The sequence below is a fragment of the Peromyscus maniculatus genome, chromosome 2, assembly GCF_049852395.1.
Source record: "Peromyscus maniculatus bairdii isolate BWxNUB_F1_BW_parent chromosome 2, HU_Pman_BW_mat_3.1, whole genome shotgun sequence".
In the NCBI taxonomy this organism is placed as follows: domain Eukaryota; kingdom Metazoa; phylum Chordata; class Mammalia; order Rodentia; family Cricetidae; genus Peromyscus; species Peromyscus maniculatus.
The window spans coordinates 91,082,087-91,094,434 of record NC_134853.1 but is presented as its reverse complement, the minus strand read 5'-3'; the positions used below and the strand labels follow the sequence as shown (position 1 = coordinate 91,094,434).

At 40.1% G+C, this 12,348-nt stretch overlaps 1 pseudogene; it reads right to left on the bottom strand.

Annotated features, from left to right (window-relative positions):
• Positions 1 to 7,778, bottom strand: part of LOC102906203 (small ribosomal subunit protein eS8 pseudogene) — a 32,636-nt pseudogene extending 24,858 nt beyond the window's left edge.
• Positions 7,779 to 12,348: the final 4,570 nt, after the last annotated feature.

Here is a 12,348-nt window from a genome sequence, read left to right as displayed (position 1 = left end):
AAGATAAATTATATATATATATATATATATATGTGTGTGTGTGTGTGTGTGTGTGTGTGTGTGTATGTGTGTGTGTGTGTGTGTGTGTGTGTGTTTAATCTTTTGAGTCTCCCTGTCATACTTTGCTTGATGGTGAACACAGAGGTCAGGAAAGTGTGACCTAGTAATCACTTCCTATGATGAAACCATAAGAGTACTTTATGTCTCTCTGTGCTAATGGTCAAGGTCTTTGTGGGAATAATGCCCTTCTAAGCTGAGGAGTTCCTCAGAATAAAGAAATCTAAGGACTTGCTGAATGTCAGGTAGCATGATTGGTAGGATATGGCATTCTGAATACTTCCCTAAGGCCCTCATGTGAGTGTATACCCAGAGATGATCAGAGTTGCTGATGACTGTTCCCAAGCTGGAAAGTGATTTGTGTTCCCATCTAGCTCAATCTATCTATCTTTACTCCCAGGGCATCAACCAAATATCTACATATTGGATCCATTCATCTTTCCTGAATTGCAGAATTGGGGATGGGGTGGCATTTGGCTAACAAACCTCTTTGGAAAAGTGCACTTCTGCAAGTCAGGTTCTAATTAAGTTGAGAAACAGCAGTTGCTTGTGAACTGTTAATATTTTAGCAAAGTTCCTCAACCTGAGTTATTAGAGATCTGGCAGCCTTGTAAAGGGAAAACCTGGGCCCCAGATTAACTCTACATTCAGCCGTGTCCTTTTTCTATCTCTAGCTTCCTTGCAGGAAATCTATATGCATCTAAGCTTGTTTAATGGCTCCAATGTATCAAAACTGGGTAATGATGAAATCTTAACTTCAAAAAGTCTTATGATCAACTAGGTTTACTATTGTGGGACCCACAATACTTGGATCCTCAAAGCCAGAACATCTTGGGAAATACTGTAGCCCAGTCCCTCATTTAATTAATTAGGCTGATTGTTAATATCTCTGTTCACTGGACTCAATCTCCTCAAAGACTCCCTCAAACAGGTAACTCATCACCACTAGAAAACCCTTTCTTTTTTCCTACAGTTTGGAGACAGAGATATCTGACTGATGTCAGATCAATAAGATATGCTTATTTCCTTTGGCATCATTAAAACAATGATCATATTTTCATTTACTTAATCCTTACTACCAATTAAACTTTGAATTTTCTGGTTCAATCCCAATTATCATGCTTTAATGTGCATGATATTTATTGTATCTAATGGAGTAGGAAACTGAGGCCCCAAATTCCCAGGAATTTTATTGATATGTGTCTATTAGCTATTTATATTTTTGAGTTGACAGTTGAGTGAAATTATATTTATCAGGCACAACATGATGTTCCTTTGCAAATGATGATATATAGCTCACAAGCATTATATCACACAATTATCACTCAGTGAGGCCAGCTATCTGTTTTATCAGCAATTTTCAGGTCTATTGTTACTATGCTAAGCATTATATCTCTTTAACTTAGAGTAGTTTAATTATTATTTTGTATTTCTTGTTCTGATTCCTTCTTCCAACTTTCCTTCCTTTTTATTAGCACAATTCTACTCCTTTTTGTCAGATCAGCTTTTTCATTATTCTTATTTTTGTTGTTGCTGCAACTTAAGCACTGAACCTCCTCCATGATAAACTACATTGAGCTATGTACCCCAGCCCGAGTCCAGTATTTTAGGTTCTACAGTAGATCACAGGGGCAGTTCATGTGCCTTGCAGCACAAGGAACTGATTAAGCTAGCTAATTCTAAACCTGCCTGTCTTGTTGGCACCAATCCCTCCCTCTGAAACCTCAACACAAGATTGTACTTGTGTTTCCTTCAGTGCCTTCTCTCCTTCAAATGTATGCAAGTGACAAAGTATCTCTTCATGGGCAACTGTCCTGTAGTCCATCCTCATGCAATCATTTCAAGAAAACTATATTTTAAAAACTCTTTCTCTGACTTTAGCTTCCCTCTTTTTGCAGACACAACAACCATTGTAGTCTAAGAACCCCGAGCTACATCCAAGGGTTTTCACTTCTAGCAGAACCAGAAGACAATGTCTCCTTGTAGTTTTTCAGTAGTCTATACTTTTGTTTTCCATTTAAAGATATAAGTACACACAAATAAACAAATGTATCCTTTCCTATCTTTTACCATTTACCACGGCTGTTTTCAACTTCGGTACCATATGTCCATTTTGTAGATCCTAGCCATTTTGGCTTCCTGAACTATATATACCCTTCCTTTTATTTGTAGATTTACCATTATTTGTAGTCTTTACCTAGGGTAGTTTCAATGCCATGAGAGATGATCCTAAAGTCAATGATTATCCTATGTGTTACCATTGAAGTCCTCATATGACCTTTGTTATGGGTTTTCCTGATTGCCTTTCCCTACTTGAAACATTGGGTACTTTGGGGAGTAGGGCCACCATAGGACGTAGCTTACAGTGAGCTTGCAATAAACATTTCTATATTTTTTCATTAGTTTAATCAATAAATAAATGAATATGATTTGTGCTCTCTGTCCACCTCTCTTCCTTTTCCTTCCATGAGTCTTTAATTACATGCATGTACACACACACACACACACCTGTGGCATTCATACATATGGACTCTCTCTTACTTCAAATTGATGTCTATACATAAGTGCAAATGTAGACTGAACAATCCAAGTAAACTTTTAAATATTATTATAATAATTTTAGACAGTATGTCTTGGACTGAGTGTCAGAAGAAGAACTCAGTTTTCATTAACATGGGAAACTATATAAAATATGGATTTCAGTTGATAGTAAGGGTGAGGATTGGAAAAAGAACAGAAATTAAAAAGTGAAATAAATAATTGAAGGGAAGAAGAAAGAAGTGAGAGAAAGAAGAAAGAAAAATAGGTTGACTGATGACTCTAAAACATGTCCATTTTTTGGTAGATTGTCAGGAATGGTGTGATATGGGACTTATATTTGGGTAAAAATTCTATTGATATAGCTAATATTTTCTTGGACAACACTTAGCTTTAGTGCAAATATACATTATAGACATATGCTGTGACTAGAGATGGCTTTTAAAATGGACCTTTCCTTTTCAGCTATATTGAGCTGACATTGTGAATGGCTGATAATGTACCTTTTGGAATCTTCCAGATGGGATCATTTTCTGTGCAATGACTTCATTGTACTTTGTTCTCAGGCTCAATGACAGCTGCAGGTCTAGGTGCCCCATTGTTTTCTGCTTCTTTCTCTAAATCAAAGAAACATGCCAGATACATATATCTTTTTTAAATTATAAGAAGCAGCTGACATTTAAACAATGGGTAAGCTTAGGATGTACCAAGTGAGAAGGTTGGGAGCTATTCCATTATCGAGAGTTGTAACGGATTCCAGGCCCTTCCCTCCACTTCTGGAACTCATGGATCCAGAAACTATTCCCCTAGTCCTGCCCTGCCTCCTGCAGAGCCATATGCCTTTAATTGCTACCTCAATGAAGATGTTCTTCTCTGAAGGAGGGAATAAGGACATCTAGGTCTTCCAGGCTGTCTGCCCACTTGAAAAGATGTGTCATTCCTTGTCTCTTTCTGACAATTGTTTATCTCTTCCTTCTTTTGCTTCAGTTTCTTGTAATTTCAGCCATGAGGGAAGGAAGAAAAACTCAGATGTGGAGATATAATTGCAAGCAAATGGCATTTACAGTTAATGTGGCGGCAAACTACCTCTTCTCTGGCCTGGATATTTTAACTCTCTTAAGGAAGAACAAGATACTGTAATTCTCTTTTCCAGACCAAAGGTCATATAAAATTATTCATCTGGATCATTAACCATAAGGCATGATTTCACCCACTGCAATAGTCTGCAGGGCATCTGCAGTTGGAAATGGGGACACAGAACATTTATCTGCAGATGTTAGGTGGAAACCACAGTTCCCAGTTGCATTCTCTGCTCACAAGCTGTGAGATGCTAGGCTAACTCCAGAGCCTTAGTTTTCTCATCTGGAAAATGGAAATTATTTCTCCCGTCTTTCTTGGAATGATTGTGGTGAGATTATTGTGGGATCCTGTCTAAGTCTTTGGAAGCCATAGCACTACATAAATATAATGCTTGTTATTATTTTTACATCAGTATTATATTTACAAAATTTCTATCCCTTCCTCTTTCCCAAACTCTTCCCATATCCCTCTCACATCCACTCAAATCCATGACCTTTTCTTCTTTAAGAATTACTATTACACATACAAACACACACACACACACACACACACACACACACACACACCAAATCTGCTGTGTCCACTGAGTGTTGCTAGCATGTGTGTGTTTAGGGATGACTGCTTGGGATTGGGTAAGCTATTAGAAGGCTTGTCCTTATAGATGATTGATTCTTCTCTCTCAGGAGCCATTAATTTTCTATAGTTCTTTATGTAGAGTTGGGTCCTTATGAGATTTCCCTATCCTTTACTTGGACAGGGTTGTCATTGTGTGGGCCTTATTTAAGCAACCATATTTTTGAGATTTCATGGGTACAGTTTTCTTGTCAATGTGGAAGACACAATTATGCAGGGGATGTCTTGGGCCTCTGGTTCTTACAATCTCTCCACTTCCTCATCTGTGATGTTTCTAAGCTTTAGGATAGAGTTTGTGTTATGGATGTATCAACTGGGGGCAGGCACCTCACAGTAAGTTGTCCTCTTCATCTTGATCAGTTGTGAATATCTATAATAGTCTCTGTCTGCTGCCAGAAGAAGCATGCTTGATGTAGAGTGAGAGCTACATTCCCTTCTTGCTATTTTTTGTTTAGATGCCTGAACTTTTATTTTCTTCCCCTTCCAGTACCAAAGTGCAAATAAATCACTCTTCCAGCTTTGGATTCTCTGGATCAAATCCTCCTCTCAGAAGAGCTTCATATCTCATTCATTTCTATGCCCACATTGTTCCTTTTCTCTGGCTAGATGGATCCTGTAGTGAGCCTGTTGAATTATTTTTCTGAAACACATGCTTGATCCTGCTCATATATTATCTCCATGATTCCAGCTGCTCATGAGTTTACTTACTTAATATGAACAGGCAAATTTAACCATCATCTACCGTGCCTGCCAGTCACAGTTCTGCAAGGGGACTGAATTAACCCAACTGGGTATTATTGCCCAACAAGAAGAGTTAGTATATAAGCAAGAGGAGACTGGCAGGAAGATTGGGAGATGAGCAATGAAAGGCCCTGGAGACTATCATGAATCTCAATGATATCCTACTTGCTAGGGAAACATATTCAGAGTGTAGGGCAGAATGATATGCTCAGATTTTACCTTTGGAAAAGATCACCTTGGCTACACAGTGGAGAATAGAAATTTTGTGGCTGAAATGTCAGAATGATTTTAGAGAGCTTCAGCAGTCAAGTCTAATTTCCATATCCAGCACATACCTATCATGGGTACACCACCCTGTGCTCTTAGCATCGTTTTCTACATATCAGGATCATCCATGGGTTCAGCTGTGCAATGGCTATCGCATCTTCTGGCCATACCCTCTCTGATGTCCCAAGTGGCCTCATACATCTGACCATTCATTCTGCATTCTTGAATGCGGGCCTAAAATTTGAGTATTTTTCCTGGGGTTTCATCAGGGAGATATTTGGAGAGTAGATATTTAGCACTTACCCATCCTATATGACTGGCATTGTGCTTAGGTCCTGGTGTACAGGTGGAATGAGACAGATCTTGACTTTACCTTCATGGAAGTTACAGTCTAAAGGATGAGGGAAAGTACAAAAGAAACCTAAAGCACATCAGGGGTCTGTATCATGGAACATAACGCAGTATTGGGAGTGCTCATCTTTAAATCCAGAACCACGCGTATGCAATAATCTTGTGGACTCTTGAGCTTACAAGATTTTTTTTTCTAACCCAGAGATGAAAAAAAAAATGAGAAATTAGAAATGAATATTTATCAGGTCTCTGGGGGATGGGTGGCTGCTTAGAACTGATAGAAGTCACAAAGGAAAAAGCATAAAGCAAACCAGAAAACTATAGCGAACATAACAAAGGATTACTATCTTATTATGTAATGAGCCCATGAAAATCAATTAAATTCACTAAGACCCCAGCAGACAAATGAACAGAGGGTATAAGCAGACAATTCCCCAAAGATGAAATACATATAACTAGTTAACAAGCACAAGAAAAAATGGTTCACTCTCTAATAATCAAAGAAAGGCTTATTAAAGCCACTAGATAACGTTTTTGCCTACTGAGTTGGCAAACCCCAAGTTTAAACCAAAGCTGTGAACATGCAATGATGTCAAAACTCATGTGTTCCTGGCAGACATATGGACCAGGGGAATTGCTTTGGAAAACATTTTGGCATTGTACGCAAGGGATCTTAAAATATGATTTAATTTTAGTAATTTAATTTTAGAATTTTTGATAAAATAAGAATCAAAAAAATAGAGAAAATACGACACTAAGATTTTTTCCCCCTGAGAATTATTTATAGTAGATAGAATGTTTGTGGGGGACTTCCAAATAGAAAACTAAAAGTGTGCAGATGCACATGACAGAAAACAGTCTACAGCCATTTAAAAATATGTCTGTGAAGTTTTTATGTTCTGTACTAGTTAAGTGTAAAAAGGAGGACAGAATAAAGAGTCCTCATATTCATTATGATTGTGTTCACAGGGAGAAAGTAGCAGGTGTATTGTTATGGGTTTCAGCCTGTCAGATAGGTCTGGAGACCCTTAGTGATGCTAATGTGATCTGGGCACAAGAATGTGGCCTGGGCTGTGCCCCCTAAGGTTTGAAGCTTGGTACAGAAATGGGGAACTCTCTGCGGGTCCCTTGAAACTTGATGTGTTCACCTAGGTTACCCAATTTCCAACTGGGGACTTACATTTCCAAATTGTAAGACTGTAAGAAACCATACTGGGCTGGCTCTTCCATCTTACACACAAAGAAACTGAGACTCGAAATGTTTTCTTAGCTTGATCAGGGTTGCACAGAGTTATGCTGCAAATGTGACAGGAATTCGTGTCTTCTGAACTAAAACCAGCAGGGTCTGCAACCTCAGGATGCATGTGAATTGGTGGATGAGCCTTTTATTTCTTGTTCGTTTGTTTGGTGTGTGTGTGTGTGTGTGTGTGTGTGTGTGTGTGTGTGTGTGTGTGTGTATGTTTTCATTTGTTTTGTTGTTGTTGTTGTTGTTGTTGTTGGTGGTGGTGGTGGTGGTGTGTGTGTGTGTGTGTGTGTGTGTTAGCATGTGAATGTTCCCTTTGTGTACATTCAGTGGCAGTGAACAAATAGCCAGGCATATGATTTGCTTGGAATTGTCTGGGTTTCCACACAAAATGTTAGTTCAAAATATTAAGTTTTCAGCGTTTAGAGTGCACAAGCTTTGTTGAGGTCCTATGCATTTCTTGGTGGGCCCGTGTTGGGTTTTTTGCTCCAAACAGTCTGCCCTTTTGGCTCTAGGCTCTCAACTGGCTCCACAGCATCTTGATCTCTGGCCCAGACTTTCTCTGCTTCCTGGGCCTGCTGCAAGAGCAGGGGCTCTTGAGAAGCCCCTAGGACTGGTTCCCCTGGGACTGGGCTCTGCTTGCAGCCACCGAGGCTCCATCCAGCCATCCAGCTGGTTTCTTGGAAGCTGATAATTGTCTCTCCCAATGGATCCCCCGCCTCTCTTAGCTCAGAAGTATTTCTGTTTGCTTTCACGCTGCAGAAAAGCACTTGCCACTTGTCTCGCGCGGCTTAATTAGCTCTAATGGGGGTGGAGGTTGTCCTTGGACAGCTTCCTGCAGCTGCCCTCTGCTGGCCGGGAGACGCATTGGCGGCTGGAGTCTAGGGACCCTGAAAATCTTTTAGGCCACTCTGAGCCAGGGAGGTATTGATAAAAAAAAAAAAAGCCCTCGTTACAAGTTCTGGGATACTAACCAGCTCCCTCCTCGAAATATATATACAAAACTCCCTTTCAGTATGAGATGGAGAATTTGAAAACTGTGTTTTGAAAGCCCAATTTCAATATGCATGGCCTAAAATAAGCAAGTTTCTCTTCTTTTTTAAATAAATGGTCTTTGTTTCTATTACATATACGTGCCCTGGGTCCCGTTCTTTGTTTGGAGACACAAGAGACTGAAAATCATAGTTAGTGCCCATCTCCACCCAGTTCCATAGGTGTAGCCTTGGCATCTATTGGACTCTTATAGAGGCATAATGGAGCATGGCTCCCAAAGAGCCATGCCCAGTACCTGCCACACAAGTCACACTAAGGGAATGGTTCTGTTATTACTAGTGGGTTTATTATTACTGCAATGAGCTGAGTGTAGTCGGGGAAGTGCTACAAAAGGGGAAATGTTTTCTAAGGTAGATGTACAATGTGCACAGGAGTATCGAAGAGACAAAAAGAGTATAGAAGTAATCAGTCACTAAGTCAAAGTCAGAATGAAAATATATTTGAAATAAGGTAGAGGAATCTTATTTTCAAAGGAAGCAAGTTAAGAACCAAAGGATGCGGAGATTTGCAGCATAAAGATGTCCTCCAGACATGATGGGACCATTGCACTTAGGTTATTACTATAGCTATGGTTATCTACACAAGATTGGGCCCACAGACATTTTATCATGGATGAGAGAGGTGTCCATGAGGCCCTATGCCTCCCAGATTAACTACTGACAATTAACTTTCGTTGGGGAGGGGATCATTTCCTTTGGTGTTGCGGCCGCAAATAGGCTTTCCTTGTTCCACTGCATAACTTCTCTCCTATGCTTTGGAAAAGCAGCTGGATAAACTCAGTGAACCATTCACAAAAAGAAGACGTTAAAGTAGAAAAGGGGTTTGTTAAGGAGAAGTGGGAGCAGGGGTGAGAGAGAGTGATAAGGGTGAAAATAACTGAAATTCAACACAAAAAAAAATGTGTGAAACTGTCAGACAATTGCCAAAAACGTGTTGGAAAAAGACACAGTCTCCCATTTGTTTTAAGTTTCAACCTTCCTTAAGCCCCTCAGAGAGGTAATGGATGCCTGCCCTGTAAAAAGTAGATAGCTGCCTGCAAAATGAAGGTAATTTGTATTGAGGGGTGAAGTTTGTCTATATTCTTTATTGACTAAACAAATCATTTGCTCTTTCTAGTGATAAAGACAATCACAGAAACATAAGGATCATGGACCTTCAGGGCTGGGAGACTTTATCTGCTCCCATCTCCAGTTGTTGCTGTCTATGGACTACATGTCAATCAGAAATCTGTACTATGTTTGACTGTTGCTGGGGACAGGGTACTCACTTGTACCATGATAAGATGTCAATCTGTCATTAGATAAGTAGATACATTGAGTGTTCTGCTGAACTTTCCCTCTTAAAGCCTCAATCTAGACATCAGTTATGTTAATTTTGCCCTTAAATATCTCCAAGCATCCTCATCAATATCGCCCCTGTGCAAATATCACATCCATTGCAATGATAGAAAATTTCTAATTGGCTGTCAGCTCAAACTTTCTCCTTCCTCTTCAACCCCAATCCATTTCTTATGTTGCTTTGTCAAATGTAAATCTGGTCTTGAATTTCTATCTACACTTATTGCCTTTCTCCTGTCTTAAGAATACCAGCCTCCTTAGCAAGCCCTGTGATGTCCTATATAATGCAGCCTGTCTTCAAGAGTAGGAACTGATAACCTGTTTCATGAGCCAGACACAGTCATAGGCTGCTATAAACCCATGTGTTATATGTTGTTCTCTGTTCAGCCATTAAAGTACTTAGCAGCTGCAATAGCTGTGGTTTCAAAAGGCTGAGATGCTGCTCTAGCCAAAAGCATAACTTTAACATCAGTCATACGACGTTTATTTTGCAGGCACAAGGAATACAAGAGTTGTGGAATAAACAGGTTTTCCACCAAGATTTCAAAAGAAAGCCTGGAAGGCGCTGCACTATGTGCCAGAGTTGGCGGTGTTGCAAGTAGCTGCTGACATGACATCCATGAAGGTTTGAGAAGGAAACCAAAGCTGAAGTGGAGAGTACCAGGTGTGAGAAATGCCAGGATACAACCTCCAATAGCATAATGTCTACTTGTACAGTAGGACATTTCAAAGAAGCTGGCTTTCTAGGGCTAGGGGTCCTATATTTTGCATTTTCACATCATTACTGTATGTATTCCAGGTTATGGGGCTATCATGCTGATAAAACTGCTCAAATGAATTGAATGTCCAGACCTACTACACTTGGTCTAAGTGACTGTTTTCAGAGTGCTATGGCACTCAGCCTGGATGACCTTATGCCTAAACATAGAAGTGGTTAACCCAAGAGGCAAACGTGTTTCAGAATCTAAGAAGTTGAATGTTTTTGTAGATTTTATTGGCCTGGATGTTGTAGAAATGAGACAAGCTCTTTTATTGCAAGGCTCTTTGTAAAAGACTGGATATTTTAATTAAGAAATTCCAGTTTCTGACAAAATATCCAAAACTTTAATACATTTAAAGGATGATATATGATTGCCCTATGCCATGATGAAGAATATTATATAATGTTTTGATGGTTAATATTGTTAACATGTATAGATTTAGGATTTATGGAAACATATCTCTTGATGTGTCTATAACAGTCTGAAGAGAGGAAGACCATTACTAAATCAGAACAGGAGCATTCCACAAGCCACAGTCCCAGCCTGAATGAAAAACAGAAAGTTAGGTGAATACCAGTATTCATTCATCTATGCTTCCTGACTACAGACACAGGGTAGCAAGCATCCTCATGCTCTTGTCACCATGTTCAACTGCACTGACTATATCCTCAAGCAATGAATCAAAATAAACATGTTTCCATTTAAAAATAACAAAACAAAACTGAAAATAGACTCTTCTTTCACAATACATCCTAATCACCGTTTGCTTCCTTTAACTCTTCCTAGTTGCTGTCTTACCTCTCCTTCCTGTATCCATTCCCCCTCCATTTTCCACCAGAAAAGAGCAGGCTTCCAAGAGACAATAACCAAACACAACAAAACAAAATTAGTAAGACAAGCCAAAAACCCTCACACCAAAGCTGGACAAGTTAACCCAATAAGAGGAAAAGAGTTCCAAGAGCAGGCAAAAGAGTCAGAGACAACCCACTCCCACAGTTAAGAGTACGACAAAAAACACCAAGCTAACAGGCACAACATACATGTAGAAGACCTGGTTCAGACCCATGCATACCCTGCACATGTCCCTCACTCTCTGTGAGTCCCTATGCACCCTGCTTAGTTGATTCAGTAGGCCATGTTCTCTTGGTGTCCTCTATCCTGTCTGACTCCTATAATCTTTCTGCCCCCTCTTCTAGGGGATTCCTGGAGGGGAGGCACCTGGTGGTGACCTGCAATTTAGACACTTTCTCTGCATAATGTCTGCCTCTGGTTCTCTACATCTGCTCCCACCTGATGCCTGAGGAAGCCTCTCTGATGACAACTGGGCAAGGTACTGATCTATGAGCATAGCAAAATACCATTAAGAATCATTTTTTTTTTTTTGTTGTTGTTTTTTAGACCAGTCATGTTTGGTTCTGCCCTAGGTTTGGTTCTGTTTTCTGGTTTCTGACCATCCAAGCAGTATCAGGCATGGGCACTCTCTCCTGGAGTGTGCCTCAAGTTAAATCAGACTTTGGCCACTCCCACAAGTTCTGTAACACCATTGCCCTAATACATCTTGTAGGCAGGACAAAATATTAGTCAAAGGTTTTGTGGCTGGGTTGGTGCCCAGGTTTCTCTTTTGGTAGCTTGCAGAGTATCTTCCCATACCAAACATACTAGAACTCTGGAGTGAATGAACCATGCAGGCAGCAGCTTAACTTCTCCATGTTCAATTAGATGTACTGATGTTGTCATTGGGAATGGGGCCCTGCTGTCAATTTGTGGAGGGAAATCCTCTGTCCTAGCATCAGCCTATGAAATATCTTTGACCAACAACTCTACCAAATGCAACTTAGTCCCACCACTGGAAGCCTTGCCTGGTGACAAGAGATGGCCAGTTGAGACTTCTTATCCCCATTACTGGAAGTCCTCACTATGATCACCCTCATAGACTAAGAAGTTTCCACTGCACTAGGTTTCCACAGCACCCTCCCAAATGGCTCCCAATTCCAGCTGTCTCTACCTGTACTGCGTCCTTCCATCTCATCCCCACCACCTTACCTTCTGCTCTTTCTTCATCCACCCTCAGTTCATCTGCAAAACCCATTTCCCCTTCCCAGGGAGAGTCAAATATCCCCAGCCCCCAGAACGTTCTTCTTTACCTAACCTCTCTGAGTTTATGGATCATAGCTTGATCATCATTTATCTAACAGCTAATATCTACTTGTAAGTTAATACATATCATTATTTCTCTTTCTTGGTCTGGGTTACCTCATTCAGGATGATTTTTTTCTAGTTCCATCCA